This window comes from Typopeltis vanoorti, chromosome 9, assembly GCF_054136105.1.
Source record: "Typopeltis vanoorti isolate ZY-2024b chromosome 9, IOZ_Tvanoo_1.0, whole genome shotgun sequence".
Taxonomy (NCBI): domain Eukaryota; kingdom Metazoa; phylum Arthropoda; class Arachnida; order Uropygi; family Thelyphonidae; genus Typopeltis; species Typopeltis vanoorti.
The window spans coordinates 50,343,221-50,366,231 of NC_143557.1; the positions used below are offsets into that span (position 1 = coordinate 50,343,221).

The window sequence follows — 23,011 nt, forward strand, 5'->3', positions numbered from 1 at the left end:
TTTTACATCTTTTCCAATTGCGGAATTCTTCTTGAAACTTGAGCAACCTTTGCCAAAGTATCGCCTGAAGCTTTGACACTAGACCGAATCTTTTCTTCATTCTCCTATATTTTTCTTATGCTTAATTTGTTTATAGCTAGTTCTCTTGCAAGCGATGAAACACGTGTACCATTTTTCAACTTACCTAAAATTTCAATTTTCTGAGATAATGTCAAAATTTTGCATCTTTTTTGCTGCTTTATCATCTTCATTCTTCCTCTTAGATGTCATATTGAATTTTTGAAATTAAAAGAAATACAAATGCAAAAGGAGAAGAGGATAAAGACTGATAAATACGTGATTACAGCTCTGCTAACGTGAGTGAAATGATCGCAACTTGGCCTGGGTCACTCAGCTAGCGAGCAGCGCTAAGCAGGGTTGCCTGCCGACGCTCTGCAGCGTACTGCGTATGAATGAAATTCTAGCTTTGGACAAATTAAATGGAAACAATTAAGATAATGCATATGTGCAAAATCGCGTTCTGCAAGGGTTTACTGTACTGATGTCAGATTATGGTAACGAGGAGGAGGACCTTAACAAGCAGAAATAAACAGATTATAAATAATCCACACAAGGCATTCATCAGGACTCGTATAGATTATTTTATAGATTTGGTTGCCAGTTTTCATGTCAATGAGGATGTATTAAAAAGGGTCCAGAGAAGACTAAGGAAGTAACTAATTAGCAGGAGGACAGGGATATGAGAGAAATTTATTTGGTGAGGCAATGTTACTGGGTTAACGTGAAAGAAATTTTTCACAGAATTTATGTGAGGAGTAGAACAAGGGGTCATTCCTGGAAACTATATAAGGCGTGCGTGCGTGGGTGGGCATGAGGAGCAGGTTCTTTGAATGCAGGTGGCTGGCGAGTGGAACATCACCTGACAGTATGGTGAATGCATATTGATGGGCTTTCTGTGCAACAATTTGTACCTCCCACAATGAGTCTTTTGACCTCATGGTGGTCTCGTGTTAATAATACCACTGTTTATACTATTTGGATAAAGGAACACTTACAGTCCCTAACTCATAGCAGCATACATTGATACATAAATACATAGTAAGCTAAATTACATTTCAATATGTTGTAATAGATTTAACGGTATTGATATAAACACAGATGGATAAGAAAATAACTATTTATTAATTTAAAAGCTAATATTTTGCTTGTAATATATCCAGCATCTTCAGAGCGCACAACACAAAGTTTGTTACAAATGCAAGACAACCACAATCCAGTGTAACAGTGGGGCTAGTATAAGTAATTGCAGCATGCAACACAAGACTAAAGTCCTAATAGGGCACCATCTAGGTTAAAAAAAAAAATTTAAAAAAAAATAAAATAAAAATAAAAATTTCAAAGTTTTGAAATAGTAGTCCAAATAATTCTACCCACCTAAAAGGTATTTTAGAAAATCACACCTTAAATAGTTCAGACCTAATGGTGAGGTTTGATATCACCTCATTATTCACTAATGTACCACTGATTGAAACACTTTACTTACTAAATTCACAATTTCCCCCAGATATATTTCAGCTATTTAAATTCACAGTACAGACAGGTTATTTTACATGGAAAGGGAAAATATACAAACAATTAGATGGGACAGCTATGGGTTCGCCCCTTTCACCCCCATTAGCCAACTTCTACACAGAACATCTGGAAAAACTAGCTATCAATACAGCCACTCTCTCAAACCAATGTTTTGGCTATGCTATGTTGACGATGTGCTTGCTATTTGGCCACATGGCCCAAGCATACTGGATACATTCTTAGCGCATTTAAATAGCCAGCACCCTAAAATCCACTTTACAATGGAACTAGAAGCCAATGACTGCTTGCCCTTCCTGGACACACTGATCACACGTCTTCCAGAAGGTTCTTTATCATTTTCGGTTTATAGAAAACCCACACATACAGGGAGATACTTACACAAACAATCACACCATCACCCTTCTCAACAATATGGTATCTTAAAAACACTAACCCATAGAGCTAGAGCAATCTGTTCCAATGACACTGCTCTCACTGCTGAACTTTCTCACCTATGTCACATCTTCTTAACCAATGGTTATAATCTCCATAAGATTTTACTTATGGGGATTATAACATACTAAATGCTACCCAGAAATCCCCTCTATCTACCACAGAACTACAACAAAACTATCACCATCCCATACATTAAAGGCACATCTGAAAAGTTATCTAGGGTGCTTAACAAACAATAACTAACTACGCACAGTATTTAAACCTTATGTAAAATTAGCAACTCTCATCCATTCACCTAAGGACAAATGCACTCCTTTATCACATCCAGGAGTATATTAAGTGCCCTGTTCTTGCCATCAAGCCTACTATGGACAGGCAGGAAGAACTGTGGCCATCCGCCTCGGTGAACACAAAAAAAAATATATCCGACACTTTCGCTATGGCAGACCATGCTTTGGATACCCCTGCACACAGGATCAATTGGAAAGAAACAAAAGTAATGCACAGAAGCTTCTATAAGTCAGAGAGGTTGTTCCTGGAATCAACAGAAGCCTTAAAACATACTCCAAACCTTAACAAGTATGGCTGTATCTACCAAAGATTTGGAAGACAGTCATCCTAAGACCAAATTAATATTTATTACGTTTATTTTATTTTTTTCAAATTTTCTAAGACTATTATTTGGACTACTATTTCAAAACTTTGAACTATTTTTTTTTAAACCTAGATGGCACCCTATTAGGACTTTAGTCTTGTGTTGCATGCTGCAATTACTTATACTAGCCCCACTGTTACACCAGATTGTGGTTGTCTTGAATTTGTAACAAACTTTGTGTTGTGTGCTCTGAAGATGCTGGATATAATACCAGCGAAATATTAGCTTTTAAGTTAATAAATAGTTATTTTCTTATCCATCTGTGTTCATATCAATACCGTTAAATCTATTACATGTCTGACAAACACATACGCCTATCCACGCGTAAATTTCAATAATACTTGCATCAATCCAGGAGAGGGGAGGGAGAGAGAGAGAGAGTTGGAGAAGTACCCATTTGAATATGAATTGAGAATTATGATACAAGTGGTTTCAGAATTATAATGCATATGCTGCACTCTTTTTTCTGCTCTTACTTGAATAGGTCCATTAAAAAATAAATAAATAAATAAATAAAAAACATAAATAAAATATATATGCCAGCCTAGTTAGTGTATCTGCTCTCCAGTCAAGAGGCTGCTGGTTAGAATCGTGCTGTGGACATGGATGTTTGGGATTGCACACACACACACACAATTCTCCATTTACATAACAGATTGGTTCCAGAAAAAATCGTGTAAACGAAAACTTTTGAAAAAAGAATACAGTGCATATGAAAAAATAGAAGAATGGTTCCAGATGTGAAAACCTAATACAAACAACAAGTTATTTTCAAACAAAACATATATGCATCTCTTAAAGAAAATAGTGTCTCACTAATTAACCAGAAATTTGAAAAGGTCCAAATACACGCACGCATATGGTTATTGGTTAAATTTTATTCACTGTCACTTTCTGATAGCAGCCACATTTTTTTGTGTGAAAATAGAATTAAATCACTTCCATCACTTGAAACACTTTGGTCGTCCTGTTCATATTGAAATGGTGAAATGTTTTCTTCAGTAAAAAGAACTAAATTAGCACTAATTTCCAATAATTCTGAAGGTTGATTTTTTTTTTTACCACAAACTCTGTAATTAATCGTTGAAATCCTGTTTTGATTACATCTTTGTATAATTCTTCATATCACACCATGCATGACTTCAGTTCATGTTCAGCTTGTTCAGTATTTGGATCATGTGTAAAAAAATGACTTTCCAATTTACTAGCTATTTGAAGTCCTTTAATTAATCCTGCAATGAGTATAATCTCTTTATCATCATCACTTTTTTCTTTTTCATTGAGATTCTCAAGGACAGCTTCTATTATTTTGTCATCACTAACAACCTTTTGAACCATCAATTCTTCAATATCTGCAGAAGAAAAATCATCAATTCCTTCTCTGCCAACTGCATGTGCTAATCTGATGATATTGGGATATTCAGTTGTATGCAAAGATACAGGGTTCTTCTTTTTCACACATTCTGGCCAAGAAGCTTTTCAGCATGCATTTAAAGTTGATGGTTTCAATTCTGATAACCAACTTAGCAGGCTTGATGCAATCCACAAATAGAAAATTTCTTCCCCACTTCAATAACTGTCAGTAAATTACCTTTTCCTAGTTTATCAAAATGTATTTGAATATTCATCTTATGTAGTAAGTTTTGAAGGTAACGATCACACCCTGGTCTACTGGTTGTATTAAGGATGTTGTATTAGGTGGCAGAAAACAAAATTCCACATTCGAATGTTTTAAAACAGGATGGCCAGGTGCATTGTCTATAATCAATAAAACTCTAAAGTCTAGATTTTTTTCCATCAAATAGCATTTAACTTCTGGAACAAAATATTGATGGAACCATTCATTAAAAATTTCTTTTATAACCCAACCTTTTTTTATTTGCCTTCCAGTGCACTAGTAACATGTTGAAATCCACACCTTTCATTGCCCGTGGTCATAGGGATTGATTAATGAGTAACAGTTTCAATATACAATCTCCTGAAGCATTGCTGCAAAATAATAGTCGCACAATCCTTAGCTGCTTTAAAGCCACCAACACTTTTTTGTGATTTCGCTATATAAGTTCTACTGCATTTGTGTAAATTCCGTAGCATAGAGTAATCCCTGATATTTAAAACATCGAGGGGGGGGTTCCCCAAAATTCAAGATTAAGTACATATGTACCGTACTAGGAAATGATAATTATAATGGAAATACACTTTTTAACAGAACTGAATCCAAGCAGAAATATACAGTGTAACATCAAAATATACAGTGTAAAAATAGAACTGCTTATGTTTTCTAAACCGTGTTATTTCAAAATCTTTTAAAAGAGAATTATTAGCTGTGTATATACACACACACACACACACAGCTAATATATATATATACACAGCGTGCGTGCGTGCATACACACACTCCTGCACATGAAAGGCTGCAAGTCGTATAGCAAATAAATGCCATGCGCATGCTGGTGTCAAAAATGAAGTAATCACTTGTTATTTCTCTTCAAGAACTGTAGGTTGTAGCCCTGAAGGAAATCTCGAGGAGAAGGTTGTCCATAGAAGTGAGGTAGATTAACTAAAAGATTACTGGGAGTAGCTGGTTTAGTAGGCCCGCAGTTCAATTTTCTGTTTGGAGCAACACAGTTTGAGATCCGTAAGAGCAAATTATTTATGTTACTATTATTTATTAAAGGAAGAGAGTTAGTGAAATAACAGAACCCTTTGATTACCTGGATTAACAAGAAAATCTAAAGAGAGAGTGTCTTCTGCCATTACAAGTGAACAACCTGACAGAAAACTGGATCAAATTCCAAACACATGTAGAGTAACAATGGAATGATAATTTCCTGAGGAGCACTATCCACCAAATTTTATCAAATGTCTGAGAAATGTCAAGTGCAGAAGAGCACATTTCTCTAAACCTTTCTATGACATGTATTCCTGGATGAATGATGTAGATAAGAATCTGTTGTGGAACTCGATTGATAAATCCATATTAGTGACCACTGATGAGTTGAAAGCTATCCATCCATGAAGTTGACTACTGATGACCTCCATTACCTCAGACAATGACACTGAGGTGAGAGCAACAGGTTGATAGTTTGATATTATTATTATGTGACACCTCCAAGGAATTCAAAGACTCATCAAGGGAGGGCACCCACTCTACAACTCTCTGTCTCTAACACTCAATCCACCAAATACAGCGAATCACATCATCTACACCAATGCCATCTACTGCCCACCACCACCACTATTTCACAGATAATCAAAAACATCTATGCCCACTGTGTGATTCGAACCTGCAGCCTTTGCTGAAGAGTGGATATGCTAACCACTCAGCCAACCAGGGTAGCTCAATAGTTTGATGGTTGACATTTTTTCCCCCTTGGTAACTCAGATTGCATCTGAGTTACCAAGATGAATGATAACATGACACATGGAAATCTTAAGCTACAGAGAGTTAAAAAGACTCTCTGTGGCTTAATGACAAATCATAAAATACACCACAACTCAACATCACCTGACTTCAAGATCAGTACTATCAACATAAGAAGCCTGAATGGCAAAGAAATGGAGCTAGCTGAGGAATTGGATAAGTACCACATTGACATAATAGGAGTGAATGAAACAGAAAACACAAAAACTGGTGAGATCTTTCTGAGCAATAAATATAAAATGTTATAATCAGGCAATGGTAATCAAGGAAAAGAAGTAGTCATGACATTCAACACTAAATACGGGGCTAATCTTGAATAGTAGGCAGTCTTAAGTAGAGTGACTTGGGAAAATATCAGAATGAGGAACTGGAGAATGAGACTTATTTATGCCTATGGTCCCACAGAATGTTCTAAGGTAGAAGTGGAGTAATTATTTCAAGCTTTAGGGAAAGCAACTGACAAAATGAAAAACTGGTCCTTGATGGGGATCTAAATAGCAGAGTAGGAAATGACTGTCAGACATACAGTACAAAAATATTTTGGGAAAATTTGGAGAAAATAGCAAAGCTAATAAAAATGGCAAATACCTGTTGGATTTCTGCTCAGAACATGGACTGGTTATTACTAACACAATGCTCCAACATAAAAATGTGAACAAATTGACATGGACAGAAGAGGCAAGGAATAAAAAAAAAAGACTCACTATGTTATTGTTCATAGTGATGTTTTCTTCCTGGTGCAGGACACTAGCGTGTAAAGAAGATTTGAAATTGGAAGTGATCACCATTTAGTCTTGAGCAGGATAAAATTGAATTTCATATTAAAAAGAGGAACATGTAAGAAAATTTTAAAGAGAGTAAAAGTTGAGCAGCTCTCAGATGTGAACTGTAGACTGAAATACACAAACATTATTCAAGAAAAAATGAAACATTTTGAGAACAGGATCCAATAACAAAGATCTGTATTTAAGTTTTGTACATCTGAAAAAGGCATATGACAAGATGCCAAGAGAAAAGCTATTCAAAATGCTACAGCTATATGGTGTCATTGGGGCATTATAACAAGCGATACTTAGTCTTTCTTTGAGTTGTAAGGCAGCAGTTCGAATTGAAGGAACTACTAGAAGATGGTTTAATGTTAAATCTAGTGTCAGACAAGGATGTACATTATCCCCTCCTGTTATTCATTATCTATATGGATCACATTTTGAAGGAAAATGGTATTAAACCTGATATCAAAATTGGAGATGTTAATGTCAGCTCTTTGCTTTATGCAGAAAATGTTATACTTCTAAGTAAATCCACTAGAAGTCTGCAAGATTCCCTGACTAAACTGAATAACTGTTGTAATAGATATAGTATAAAGGTCATCAATAACAAGGCAAACACAATGAAAATAGGCAGAAGCATTGAAAATATCAACTGCATTGTGAATGGAGAACCTATAGAACAAGTAAAATATTTCAGCTACTTAGGCACGATTTTTAGTAAAGATGGTAAATTAAATATGGAAATAGACAACAGAATCAACAAAGCTGATATGGTAAGAAGTCAACTGAATAAATTTCTATGGATTAAGACAGAAATTAGAGAAAACACTAAATTAGCTATATACAAGATAGTGTTCAAACCGATTTTAACTTATGGATCTGAGAGCTGGGTTAGAAAAAAAACACTTGACCAAAGACTAGAGCCCACAGATCTGAGTGTCCTGAGAAAGATTAGGGGCATGAAACAGATGGCATCAATGGCAATATCATATTAAAAACTAAGATATTAGAAAAAACGTGACATTGTCAGCATCCAAAAATGCATTAGCTGAGCTAATCTGAGGTGGTATGGTCACTTAAACAGAATGGGAGAGAAAAGATTAGCAAAACAACTGTTCTCTGGCAGGAATAAGACCCAGAGGAAGACCAAGATATAAGTGGATTGACATAGTAAAAATTACCTTAGAAGATAGAACTATGATAATGTTGGAGTCTTGGCAGGTAATGGACTGATTTGGAGGAAAATTGTAGATAAGAAGTTAATGCTGATGTAAATTTTTCATGGAGTACTATCATATCCTGTACATCCCTTGAGGGTACATGGCAGGAATTTGATGATGATGATTATTCAAAAAGAAGAGATTCAAGAAATGCACAAGAATAGGTAGCACCTTACTGGCAGAAGGAATCATACGGGATGTAGTTTGAACATTAAGATGGGCAGTAGTTGTTGTTGCGGCAGAGATTTGAGCCAGGTCAAAACAGATCAGATCTGTTTTGACCTGGTGACATGATGACTGCAGGTGCTGATGCACATAATTTAGGTTGGTGTTTATCCAACACAAATGACAGCAAAAAGTGCATGTGAAACATTTTTAGTGTGTTTTTTTTTAAGGTTTGTTTTTTATTTTACCTGTAGTATCACTATATTTATTTAAGTTTACAATCGTGTTAATATTTCAAAAGGAAAGAGGAAGGTTTCAGAACATATGGTGGAAGAAGATAGTCTTAGACATGTCATCCACACAGAGAGCATCCAGTCTTCATGTCATAATATGGTCTCAACAGCACCTCTTGCATGCTATTACACAGCCATCCTTGTAGCATGACTCAAATGCATCAATACTGCAAGATTATTTGGAAGCTGATTGGGAAGCCTTACGACTGTGTAACCACCTGATTCCTACTCTGTCTTATAATCAGCTTCCAAAACTGCTTTACACTCTATGATGGAGAGGGGGGGGGGGAATTTCCACAGTGTGTCTGGTATAGTTCACCCACCGCTTGGTCACTGCTTGGCGTTTCGCCAAGAATAGTCGATTCATGCTGAAGGGGAGAAAGAAATGAAGGATGTACGAATTGGTCGCCAACATGCGAAATCACGTGCTTTCTTGTCTGTCGCTGTACTAGTAGTAGCTTGATTTTTGTTGTTGCATTTTAGCAATATTTTTTTATTATTAATTTGTATGATGGATCCAGTACAGTCAACAAGTTCTGTTGTTAAATGTTTCAGTAGTTCTTGCATAAGAATACTGAATAATGTGCTGACATTCTACGAAAAAGAATCATTAAAAGGCAGTCTCCTTGTTCCCCTTTCTCAAGTCATAAAACGTGCAAATGCGTGTGAATCGGGGTCGACTGTTAAAAGAATTCGTAGGGAATCAAAAGGTGAAGGTAAGCCAAAACTTAAATCTGAAAAAAAAGCGCCAGCGAAAGAAAACCATCGAAACCGTAGCTTTGAATGATTTTGATGTAGACGTTATAAGAAGAACTATTCACGAATTTTACGTGGTCAAGAAAAGAGTCCGAAATTGATTTGTGCTTAAAGAAAAAATTAATTTTCCTTGGAAAAGAGAAACTTTAAGGAAAATACTTCATGAAATCGGATTTTGTTTTCAAAAGTCTCAGAATAAAAGGAAACTTATCATGGAGCAAAGTGACATTGTTTTATCTAGAATACAGTATTTGAGAACAATAGGACATTTCAGGGAGGAGAAAAGACCAATTGTGTATCTAGATGAAACTTGGACTGATAGTGATTTAACTTATGGAAAATGTTGGCAGTCTAAAGAAGAATGTGGATTCAGATGACTATGAAGATTAAAAGGATTTCATAATGGTATTTTTTTCCAACCTCTTTTTTTGCATGGGTTTGTTAAGAGTCACAACAAGTGGTAAATAATTAATCGGTTTGGAACATTAAAGTGTTTCAGTTTTCTCAACTGTAAGTTTAGAATATCTAAGTTCATTTGAAAAAAATTTCTGTTTTTCTGTATAATTATTTTTATTTTATAGAAAACTTTCTTAAAAATAAATTTCGTTAAATTTTTGTTTTATGCTATACTTTTTTTAATTTTGTTAATACTCTACGTACATTTTTCCAACTGTTATATAAGCAAAATAGTTACACTTTAAAAAGTACAATGTTTGTAAAAGAAAAGCTAAATTTTCCGACCTGTAATATTAAACAAACTCATCCCAGAAGACGGATTGATTAATTACCCTATTATCGGAATGGATTCTCCTTTTTGGGTCATCGCAGAAGTGTCGAAGGGTCTCTAATCGGTGGGCAAACTTTTTTTTTATATGTTTTTGTTATCACTCACATGGCATGTTGGATTTTTTTTTTTTTTCAGGCGAGAACTAAACACAGCATCACTTCTGGACCCACATTAAGCAGGGTACTGGCGTTTTATCAGGCAATGATCTTCATTGCAAGATGAAACACCTGGTAGGTCTAGAAATGTTGGAAGTTTATTTTTCACTTGGTTAGACTATAATAAATTTAGTTTAATCCTTTATCCAAGTGTAAGCAAACAAAGTTTGCACTTGAAAATATCTTCAGGACTGAGGTAAGGTGGTGCAACACCAGGCAACGCTCAGCAAAGTTGGACCAAGCTCTCATCACTCCTTGTCTCAGTATCTCCCATAATGTAAAGCACATCTCCTTGCAGACATGCATACTGCTATGCATTAAGGGAAGGCCCACTACCCAGACCGGTTTCGACCTTTATTGAGGTCTCGTCAGTGGGAGGCAGACTCAAACATGGAGATGATCTCCATGTTTGGGTCTGACCCAAAAGTGAAATAGATGAAGGTTCATTTGCTTTGACATAAAAACACTGGGTGATGTGTGAAATGCATTAATAGCTATTCATATATCTTGGTGATAGAATCTATCACAGGATACTCTCCCTTGAAAAAAGATTTGTAACCCATAATTCACCCTATAAGCAAATGAGTGCACAATACAGGCAAATCATTGCACACATTTATTTATTAATGTGTGCAATGAATGTAAAAATTTTTTTTTTCAAAAATGAGTCCTAAAAACTCATTTTTGAAAAAGTGTGTATTCTTTTGCAGAAAAGGTGATCTTTACTCATCCTTAACTTTAGATCTGAGTAAAGATCACATTTTCTGCAAAAGAATACACACTTTTTTTTTCTTTCTGCTAGAAACCTAACACATTACTAAGAGCCCATGCCATTCATTGATCCTCATGTTACAAAAATGTAACATAATCAAGATACTGAGCATATGAAGATGTTGTTCAGCAATAAACTTACTTTGCAAATAGGCTGAAATAGCATGCTTCACAATAAGACATGAAAAATTCGGATACAAAGAAAGTTTTAATACAAAGAGGAGATAGCCCCCAAGATACATATTATAAAGATCTTTTAATATATTGTACTTTTAGGCTGTATTATGGTAAGCATTTTGCATGTTTCCATGTTTTTTCAGTTTTCAAAGAAAACTGAAACTGATATAGTTCAGAAATGGATCCTAACGTTTATAAATGAACCAAATGGTCGAATGCTGATCAGTGTTTATGAAAGCCACAATGAGCATTGGGAAAAACATCAGTGCTTTTTAGATAGCATAGATGTCTGGGGGTTAAACATTTTCTACAAGATATTACAAAGCCAACTAGTCAGTTCAACAGACAGTAACTTATGGCACTTTATGGATTTCTTCCTCTGGGTCTTTTTTCTTGTCAATCTGGCAGAGAACACTTGTTTTGCAAATCTTTGTGTATTATGGACCCTCAATAATAAAATGCTTCATTATATTGATTGCATCCTAAATGTTTTTCAATCATCCTCTAAGTTGCCATGATGTCATATGACACTAACGGCCAATCAGAAATGCACTGATGTAAGTTATGTGTAAACCTAAGGGTTTTATTTTAATGGACGTTTTCATGATACTGAATGTTTTCGACATTTAATTAAGATAGAGAATAAATCCCTTCCCCATAAATGCAATTTAAGACATAGGTGTAAGAAAAGAAAAATTGCATTATTAATTTAAAAAAAAATAAAAATACATTGTAAAACACACTAATACATAAATAGTTAACATATTTGCTTAAACAATGGTAGTTATTATTATTATTATTTTTTTTTTAGGCACTGATGTAGGTTATGTGTAAACCTAAGGATTTTATTTTAATAGAAGTTTTCATGATACTGAATGTTTTCAACATTTAATTATAATGACAGAGAATAAATTCCTCCCCCATAAATGCAATTTAAGACAGGTGTAAGAAATGAAAAATTGCATTATTAATTTAAAAATAATAATAATACATTGTCTTGTATCACTTAAATTTTTTCTTCATGGCCAGATAAAACACACTAATACATACGTAGTTAACATATTTGCTTCAACAATAGTAGTCATCATTATTATTATTATTATCTGAGACCTCCAGGGAGTCAAGGACTCATCGAGGGAGGATATATTACTCTTAGTTATAGAGTTAATATTAGCTATAGTATTGACAAAAACTTATAAATTGACTAGATCTAGGAATAAACATATAATTATGATATAATAGGAGATTGTGGTAGAGTACAATCAGGTTAACATCTGATGAGTGAGATATCAGCCTGACTGTAGAGCTACCACAAAATCAAGCTCCGGTCATACTGGAGGTCTGAAAGTGTCTGTCTGTCTGATCTCTAAAGCAGGATTTCCAGACCATGTAAAAAAAAAATAATTAAAGAAATATATATATATATAAAATTAACAAAAAGAATAAAAAATCCTTAACCCACCACCCACAGTACAAATGTAATGCAGGTTTATAGAAATTTTTACGGCTTGGAGCCACACAAGAGAGAGAGATTTGCATTAGGAACACCTGCCTGATTTAAATATTTGGCACAATAACAAAGTACCACATGATATCAACATCACATGTGGCTACTATAAATGTGCACACCTATACATAATCATTAAACATTTGTCAGTAATGAAGAAATGTGGCAATGCAAGCCAATCTGACCGAGGGCAGATACCAGTATTTCAGAAACAGCCACACTTGTTGGCTACTCCTCTACTACTGTATAAAAGGTGTACCAGGACTGGATTAACCATGAACAGATATCCAGCAGAAGGGCTCAACATTGGTCAGCCGCATGTGGCTGGTCCTAGAAGTGAGCATCAGGTGTCATGCCTAGTATCTGAGCAACAACATGCAACAGTCACAGCTCAACCACCACTACAACACTCGGACAGTTTGACCCATTTCCACATACACCGTGCACCATACCTTGCTTCGCCTGGAGTTCCACAGTCAGAGACCAATAAGGGTACCAATGATGATGGCCATGTATAGCAAATAACGGCCCACATAGGCCAAGGAACATCGAAAATGGACCCTCCACAGATGGAAGAAGATTGTCTGGAGTGATGAGTCCCATTTATTGCTGTCCATGCTGATGGTTGTGTTTGCATTTGGCATAAACAGCATGAAGCCCTATCCCCTAGTTGCACAGTTGGGGTTCAACAGGCCAGTGGGGGTGGTGTTATGGTCTGGGGAGCTTTTTCCTGGCAACATCCTAGGTCTATTGGTTATCATCCCACAAACACTGAATGGTGAATGCTACAGGGACCAGTTAGCGAACCATCTCCATCCATATCTGCAGGTCTACCCTGACCAAGGTGCCATCTTTCAACAGGACAATGCACCTTGTCATCAGGCTCATACGACTACTGAGTGGTTGGAGGAACATGACAGCGAATTTGCCATGTTGCCTTGTTGCAACCTAATTGAACATGTGTGGGATATGCTAGAATAGGATGTGAGAACTGCTGATACTCTTCCATGGAATGAGCATGAACTAATGGAGTTGCTGAAGTGGGCATGGGTTGAGTTACACATGGAGGAGGTTCAACACTTTGTGGAATAATCTGTTCCTAGGCGACTGTGATTGCACAAGGTGTCGAACAGCCTTCATGTGTAAAACAAACTCCTTAACATTCTTAGATACACTCATAACTCACCTTCCACAGGATACCAGCCCTCTTTCCCTACATGCTTTGCTCCAGTTACTTCATGTGCAAAACAACTTTTGGCAAATGAAGTAACATATCGTAATAAAGTGCTTTTATTAAGCACTTTATTATGAATACTAAGCCCTTGAAGTCAAAGATTTAAAACCTAAGGTTTGTCTTACATATGACAATGACATATTGGTAATTTGGCCACATGGCCACCAAAAATTGAATTCTCTCCTCAACCACTTAAACAACATAAATGTATACGTTTCACAAAAAATATAGAAAAACAAAACCCCTTAACATTCTTGGATACACTCATAATTCACTTTCCATCAGGCTCTCTCTCTCACTGGGAGTATATCGAAAACCTAGGTACATCAGTCAATTCATAAACATAGACCCCTCTCCTTAAGAAACAGATTATAATGAAAAGAAAATTGATAATATCTGAACAAAAAACATCAAAACAACAATAATTTCTGCAAAACTATATCTCTCCTCTTATACTGCAGGTCTATCCAAAAAAGAATCTAGAAAATTTAACTTAGTACAACATTAAAACTACATTTAAACTTTTATAAAATTAAGGCATTTATTCAGCAGACTGAGAAGACAGGCCTCCATCCCCTCCAGGGGTATCTGCTTCTTTTCTCCTCAACCGTATGGTTGGTGGGAGAGCAATATGCTACTTTACTAGAGAATAATGATTACAGAACAAGGTAGTTTCTCATTGCCCAGAAGTTGATGAAATGAAATCTACATATAACCTTTTGTGTTCATAGGTGAAACTGGATGCACAGCAAATATCAGAAAAAGAACACAAAAATCACATCTGCTTCATCTTCTTTTAGGTTTCTCCATTTGTCACCAGCAGTCTGTTCTCAGATTCTATTGTGTGTGTGTGGCGGGGAGGGCACATAATATATATATTAATTGGGAGTTCTCATCCTATAAGCCTCCGATCTCAACCATTCTCACAATGGACCCTTCCCATGTAGCCCTTGGTCTTCCTCTTTTTCTCCTTCTGGGGGGGGGTCATAATTCTCAAAGGTCATTGTTCTACTGTCATTCTCCAGACTTGTTCATACTGCGCTTCAAAGCACATGCCTCTATCCTCTCCATAACAGGCTGTTCAACTTTCATCTCTGTTCGAATATATGCATTTCTCAGATGATTCATACAGGCAGCTCTTATGCTACATCTGAAGTATCTGAAGTACAGGTATCCCTTGCTTAACGCGGCAAGAGTTTTGATTAACACACTTTTAAATTTACCATGCAAAATCATGCTCACACCACGAGGCTGCTAGCCTCGTGGTCATCCAAATTCTCTTAATGATCTGTGTTAGAATGTGAAAGTTTTATTCTTCCCACCAAATACAACATCATTGTTACAACCCATGGAAATGGGAGTCATAGCAACTTTCAAAGCCTATTTTCTTAAAAAGACATTCTCAAAGGCAGTTGAAACAACAACGAGCAAAAATCATGAAAAATCACGCCATGAGGCTGAGTGCCAGCCAGTTACTTCACTGCTAGCATTAAGAGTGGGTGCATTACAAGCTCCAGTTGTTCTGTTGCACGTATTTACAAATTATGTTCTTCGTAAATTTTACAGCCCATTGATCATGTTGAAGAATAAGAGCAATCCCACAACTGGGTCATTAAGTGAAAAAAAGAAGGGGAAGGTAATTAGATACAAACTTGATATAAAAATTATGTAACAAAACAGTCAGTAAGGTGAAAAATCTTACTGACCTTAGATACAAAACTTGATATAATTAAAAGATTTAAACGTGGTGAAAGTAAAAGTAAGATCGGATGCGAATTTGGTTTTAACGAGTCTACAATACCGACTATTTTATACAAAGCTGATGAGCATTGTAAGCAAGGTAAAGTGGCATCTACATCTGTAAGTATGCAATGCACACGTAACCGAAGTGCTATAATGGTTGAAATGGAAGAGCTGTTGATTATTTGGCTGGAAGACTGCAATCAAAAGAGAATTCCAATTAGTGCCTATAATATCACGGCCAAAGCTCTAAGCCTGTTTTCAAGACTTAAAGAGACTAAATATAAAAAAGACAATTCAAAATTCGCAGCTAGCAAAGGCTGGCTTGAAAATTTGAAAATGCAGCATCCACATTTCCTGCTGAGCTGCAGAAAATTATCGAAGAAAATGATTACGATCACCGTCAAATTTTCAATGTAGATGAAACTGGCCTCTATTGGAAAAAAATCCCATCTAGAACTTTTATATCAAAAAAAAGAAGCAGTGCAGCCTGGCTATAAAGTATCAAAAGATCGCTTAACTGTTATGCTTGGAGAGAATGCTAATGGAGATTTTTAATTGATACCGCTGCTGGTCTATCAAACTCAGAACCCAAGGGCTTTAAAAGGATGTAACAAGAACTCTTTACCTGTAATTTGGCGGACAAATCAGAAGGCTTGGGTTAACCAAAGTCTATTCGAAGATTGGTTTAAGTTTTATTTTTGCCTGGCAATTGAAACTTAATGCAAGAGAAATAACTTAGCTTTCAAAGCTCTTTTGCTTTTAGACAACGCACCTGGTCATCCAAATTCTCTTAATGATCTTTGTGAGAATGTGAAAGTTTTATTTTTCCCACCAAATACGACATCATTGCTACAACCCATGGACATGGGCGTCACTGCAACTTTCAAAGCCTATTTTCTTAAAAAGACATTCTTAAAGGCAGTAGAAACAACGAGAGAAAATGCGATTACACTCCACAAATTTTGGAAAAAAGTTAACATTAAACACGCAATTGAGAACATTCGTGACTCGTGGGAGCAAGTGTCTTCCAGTTGCATGAAAGCTGTTTGAAAAAACCTTCTGCCAGAATGCGCTAATGACTTAGGTTGTTTTCAAAATCCTGTGGACAACGTGGTCAAAGAAATCATTGCAATTGGTGAAGACATCGGTTTTGATGGTGTTGATACAGAAGATGTTAAAGAATTATTGGATTTAAATTCAAAAGATTTCAGTGACAATGATCTTCTTGAAATTGAACAACGTACATATGAAGACAACGAACAAATGGAATGTGAAGATGAGGTTCCAAAGGAAATAACAGTCAAAGAACTGGATGGAATATTTCGCAGTTTAGAATCGCTTAAGCAGCAAGTAATGGATATGGATCCAGATGTTAATCTAAGAATGCTTGTTTGCCGAGGTCTGGAGAGTCATTTTGCTTGTTATCGGCATAGAATTTATGCCGATAAGAAAAAAAACTAAAACTGTTCAAACGAGTCTTTATAACTTCTTTTGATTAAAAAAAATTGCAGTAACTAATGTAGGTACAAGTATTTATTAAACATTTACTTTGCATTCATTTTTTATCTTTCCTAAAAGAGTACCATATAAAACGAACTATTAGTACGGTAATCGATCAGGGACGAATTGTACTTTTTACCATTGAATATTAGATTTGATTAACGCGATTTTGATATATGCAGTGACATCGAGGGATACCTGTAATCTATTTTTACAACTTCTACTGGTCTCCTCTGGCTGTTTGGCTGTTTAGCAAGTGACCACTTCATCTACCATTGGAAAACAGGCCTTTTTGATCTTGCTCTGGAGACATTAAACAAGAAGGTAGTATGAATTTAAAGAGGCATGTGAAACCTTGATAAAATAATCAAATTTAAACAAGAATGAACACTAAGAACAATGCTCATCTTTAGATTGCCTAGGGCACCAGACTACAGCAACACTAATCTCTATCAACAAAAATAACAAAGATTACATCAGCTACTGGTTACTTGAAAATAAAAAAAAATCTTAACTTCAAGATAAAAATATCAGCAGTAGAGCAAAGACTAAATTTAATTATGTCCAAAACAAGAATTGGCTGATGTAATTATTATTTCTCAAAATTTATTTTTATTTTATTAATTTTTTTACTACAAGTGGTCAGACTAGGTAGGTTTAGTTTTAGACATGATGTTGCTTACAATGTTATCAGATAACTGCTTTATTGCTGCAAAAAACAATTCCTGAACATGACTTTAATCCAAGGATAAAAATGTAAAATTGTAATGTTATTAGTTTTTTTTTTTAAATCTCACATGGTAGTTAAGTGAATCCACATATGTAATATAAAAAAGGGTAGAAATAATCAAAAACAAAAGTATTGCATTTGAGACTATATTTTGTGTGTGTGCATGTGTTTGAGAGTGAAAGAAAGGAGGGGGGGACAAACATGACAAAATACGTAAGATGATGCTGCAGAGGACGTGTACTGGTAAATTGGCTTAGCGTAAGACATGATGGAGAGTTTCAACTATGGGTAACAGATTGGAAATGAGACATGAGGGGAAGGTCATTAAATTTCTGCAGCTACTAACGAACAGTATATGATGGAGATTTCAGAATAGCAGAGAACAAACAAATTTTCTGAATGTAGAGGATTTGCCCATAACCAAGCAAGCTGCCTTCAAATTTGAAGAAGGAAAGAAAGCAATCATGCAGTCCTGACCTGGGAGGTTACCAAACATCTAGAATTTTCAGTCAAGTGGTACATGTGGAAATGCAGAGCCAATGATTATGACAAACTTGGCAGGAGATTGATGCTGTGCCATAGCATAAGCAGAAAGCTAAACAGCAGTCATAGAAAGCCAAAGTCAGATGATAAAAAATTATTCAAGAGATTCCACAGGGTTCTTTGAATGAGGGGACTAGTAAAAAGAAGAATTTTTATGATAGGGTAACTAACACATCCATAGTAGGCAACAGTTAAACTGGGAGGGGGGGGGGCAAGTAAATCATTTTATACTTCTACTTTGTGCATCTGGCAGACATGCAACAAATGTGTGCTTTGCAGAGGGGGAAATATTTATTTGCTTTCAGGATATATAAGTAACCAATAATTAAGAGAAATTCTATATTTGGTTGATATGTCTAAATTTCTAACAGGTGTAAGTAATATTTCAGCATTGACCCATTTGTACATGACTGGCACACAAAAATAATATGCATGAATAGAAATAGATCTGTTAGATAAATATACCTGTTTATTTATCTGTTACACATAAATAAGATAATTTACAGCTCAGTGTTATGGATGATGCAATATTTGGTAGTGTAACGTTTACTATGGTAGGAAATGAATCTTGGCCAACCAGGCCGGCCTGACTGGCCAGGTTGGCCAAGATTCATTTCCTACCATTCATTTCTTGGACTAAATTTCCCTGACTGGATTAGGGAAATTTAGTCCAAGAATTTCTGATGACCTCAAAGTCTATTTCTTCTATTCTTTAACTTCCAAAGAAAGAGAGACTTTACTTTTCAGAGTTAATTTCGAAGAAATGGTTGGCTAATCCTAAGATAAACAAGATCACTGTTCATAGAAAACCCATATATACAAGCGAATACATCCACTTGTCTCATCACACCCTCGCAAACTGTATGACATCATTAAAACCCTGACCAACAGAGATAAATTAATCTGTACTAATTTATTCATATGGAGTTTCCTTCCTTTTTCTCAACCATCCCTAATGGGGTGAGTTGAGCCAGCCCCCTCATGGGGGGGTTAAGTATTTATGGCTGTAGATCCGTGTGTTCACGGGGCTGGTTTGCCTGCTTGTGGGATGAAAAACGCCAGATAAACTGGCGGAAAAACCCTACTGCCTGCGCCCAACACCGGCTAACTTGGCTATGGCTGAGGAAGATCCTCAAATTCTATTTCTTCTATTCTTTAACTTCCAAAGAAAGAGAGACTTTACTTTTCAGAGTTTATTTCTAAGAAATGGTTGGCTAATCCTAAGACGAACAAGATCACCATTTATAGAAAACCCATATATACACGTGAATACATCCACTTGTCTCATCACACCCTCGCAAACTGTAATCGAACCTGGGACATTCCTTCCTCAGTCATATGGTTGAGAAGCGCACAGCCACTAGGCTAACCGTGCAGGCATCTGTTCTAATGACGTGCACTCGTTTCAGAATTCAAACTACATATGCAATACCTTTTCAGCCAATGGCTACAACCTCCAAAAAAATTATAACCCATACGTACCCTCCATTTCCCCCCCCACACACACACACACAAACATGGACTGCAGCAAATCCATCACCATCCCATATATCCGTGGCCTCTGATTCCCCTTGTTCACATCATGCATTACATTTCCTTCTAGTGACAGCAGTCTTTCCAGTTGCTTCACACATTCACTTCTTTTATGCACTGGAACTGTAAAAAAGAAATGCAACTCATTTCTTTCATAGAATTCCATTCAGCCCTTGAATACAATCTACACATCAACAAAATGTAACCTTTCTCTGATAGCAATACCATTCACTCACCATCTTAACTCATCATTTGTACCTGGGCAACACACTAATAATCCATCCTACAACACTGTTGTCCTTCACTTTCCTCAATAATCTTCTGTTATCTATCCTCGCATTCTCCCTATGCCAAACCAAACCATTCGTTCCAACCATCCCCCAACTCCCTCACACATTTAAAACATCTATCACTTTGTTCATCCTCCATCGTGGAAAACAGCATTCTCTCATCCACTATATCTTTAATAATGGAATCTCCATACAGAACCCAACCTGATCATCATCACCATTTTTGTTTTTCAATCACTGCTTCTTTATATTCTTGATTTACCTCCAAAACAACAGAAATACAAATAAAGCAAGAATATAAAGGAGCAGTGATCCTCCCACATATATATATATATATATATATATAGAGAGAGAGAGAGAGAGAGAGAGAGTGTGTGTCAATCACAGATAAAATAGCAAGATTGTTTCACCAAAAAAATCTAAAAGTCGATTTCTACCCAAGCAACAAAATCTCCAATAATCTGAAACCACCTAAATTACCACATCTGCCACTTAAAAAACCAGGAGTCTACAAGATCAATTGCAATTGTGGGCTAAACTACAGAGGACAAATTGGCAGATCTAGGGAGATATGCCGATCGAACACATCAACGACATTGAGAATCAAAGAAACACAAATCAGGGCTGGACGCACATAAAACATCTAGTAGAATGGCAACAAACTGAAATGCTCCACATTAATTACTGCTTTTTTTCAAGAGCATTCAATGAATCAGCTGAAATGATAAAATATCATCACAGTGTAACAAAACACAAGGGATTTTATGTAAAATCTAGGTCTTCTTTGATCTATCATGACAACTGTATCTACCAGCAGTATACAGCAATACACACCAGCAGCCAGTGTAACAGCAGATGCTCACTTTTTTAAGCACAAATGTTTCAAATATTTGACACTTGAAATGTTAACGGTTATTACTTTGCTTGTAGTTTTTTAATTTATTCATGCTATTTCCTGGTGAAGTGAAATAAAGTTTTTTCATGAAACTAGAAGAATTAAAACTTGCTTTCTTTTTTTGACTTTTGAGCGGTTTAATACCAGAAAATAGTGATTCCAATATGTCCTTTCTCCAGAGATGCCTACACAATGAGATAAGTTTATATTATGCATTATGAAATCAAAAGATTACAAACTGTGCATCACAATGATGGAACTGAATTGCAGGAAACTGATGAGACAAGTGATTTTAGGTGGAAGGATTTCAAGTTCAGATGGATGACTAGAAAAGTGGGTAAAATAGCTTCAGAACTTTCATTTGGATGCTGAAGAACACATTTACAAGTGGAGTTAAAAAAATTCATTATCCTCTTGATAATGTCTTGATATGGTATGAACTGGTCACCTGGATTTCTTAGGGATGTTTCACACACTGGAGAAGATCCAGAGACAAGTGACCAAAATGGAGAGTGGTCCATGAGTGTTTCCTGTGGAAACACTCACCGCTTTGGTTACTTGTTTATAGGTTATAAAGCTTACTTGATAGGGAGAGGGAAATGACAGACATATTACTAAATGAGCTTCATAAAGCAGATGCTTAAGAAATTTCCAGCACAACGAAAAAGAAGAATACAAGGAAAATTGTTTATCTTCCTGGGATGTGTTAACAAGGGTGTGAGGATTAGATATTTTCTGGGTTAATAATAAATGAGTGGAATGAATTGCCAGAGGAGGACAGAAGTGAATTCTTCAAACAAATGAGTTTAAGGAAAGATCAGATAGGTATTGTGTGAACAGTGGTTGATAAACACCTCTCATGATGAGCTTTCAGATATCACAGAAGTTACCACATTATAATAATAAGAATAACAGACAACCTGCACTACCTGGAGTTTCGTTAATAGTTATTGATTAAACTCAAGTAATATAGAAACTTACTCCTCTTTGAACATAAGCCATAGAAAAGTTGATGAAACTTGTGGTCATTCTTGACATTTCCAAGTCATCTGATCTGGTATGGTATATAAGAGCAGCCTGGAAAGTTCTGATAAACACCTAGACAATAATGATATTAAAGCAACTGATATAATCACAAGAAAGAACATACTAGTAGCAGAGTTATGAAGGTAACTTATGTTCTTATATCTTCATATGTTCTTTCTTGTGGTTATATCAGTTGCTTTAATATCATTTTTGTTCTAGGTGTTTATCAGAACTTTCCTGACCCCCCCCCCCTTGTAGATGCCTCTTTATCAAACTGTCTTATGATCTGTCCTTTGAGAATGAGTTGCACGTTTTCTCTTCTCTCGTCATTCAATGCGCATGTCATGGTGAATGGTTTCCTTTCTGCAGATCACTGAATGAAATAACATGTGTAGGACAGCACCAGGACTCTCTCTCTCTCTACATTAATGACCTCTCAGTAGTGCTGTATCCTATTCATAGTTTGCTGATGAGAGTGCAATCCATTCCTCTTCTTCAACATTGTTTGGACTCAAACAATTCAAGTTTAATGTTCAAGACACTGGAAGACACTGAATCTCACTATTCTCCAAAACAGTGAACCTCAGTGCTACCAAAACACAACCCTATCTTCTTGTTTCTTGGAAGAAAGAACTTACTTCACTTTCCAGTACTTCTGATATTCCAATTTTCAGTAAAACCAGTGTTTTCATTTCTTGAGTTGATCTTCACATCATATCTTTCCTGTCACACACACATTAATCACATCCATTATCTCCCCCCAAAAAAAAAAAAAAAAAAAAAAAAAAAAAAAAAAAAAAAAAAAAAAA

General features: G+C 35.9%; 1 protein-coding gene across 5 annotated transcripts in view; it reads right to left on the reverse strand.

Moving 5' to 3' along the window:
- Positions 1–23,011, reverse strand: part of LOC150103030 (uncharacterized) — a 458,183-nt gene that overhangs the window by 399,026 nt on the left and 36,146 nt on the right. For 2 of the 5 annotated variants that reach the window (XM_090398174.1, XM_090398176.1), the window contains exon 2: positions 17,384–17,488. The exons of the other annotated variants lie outside the window; for them this stretch is intronic. The gene's annotated coding sequence lies outside the window, so the exon portion shown is untranslated. The remainder of the gene's footprint in view (positions 1–17,383; positions 17,489–23,011) is intronic. 5 annotated transcript variants of the gene reach the window in all.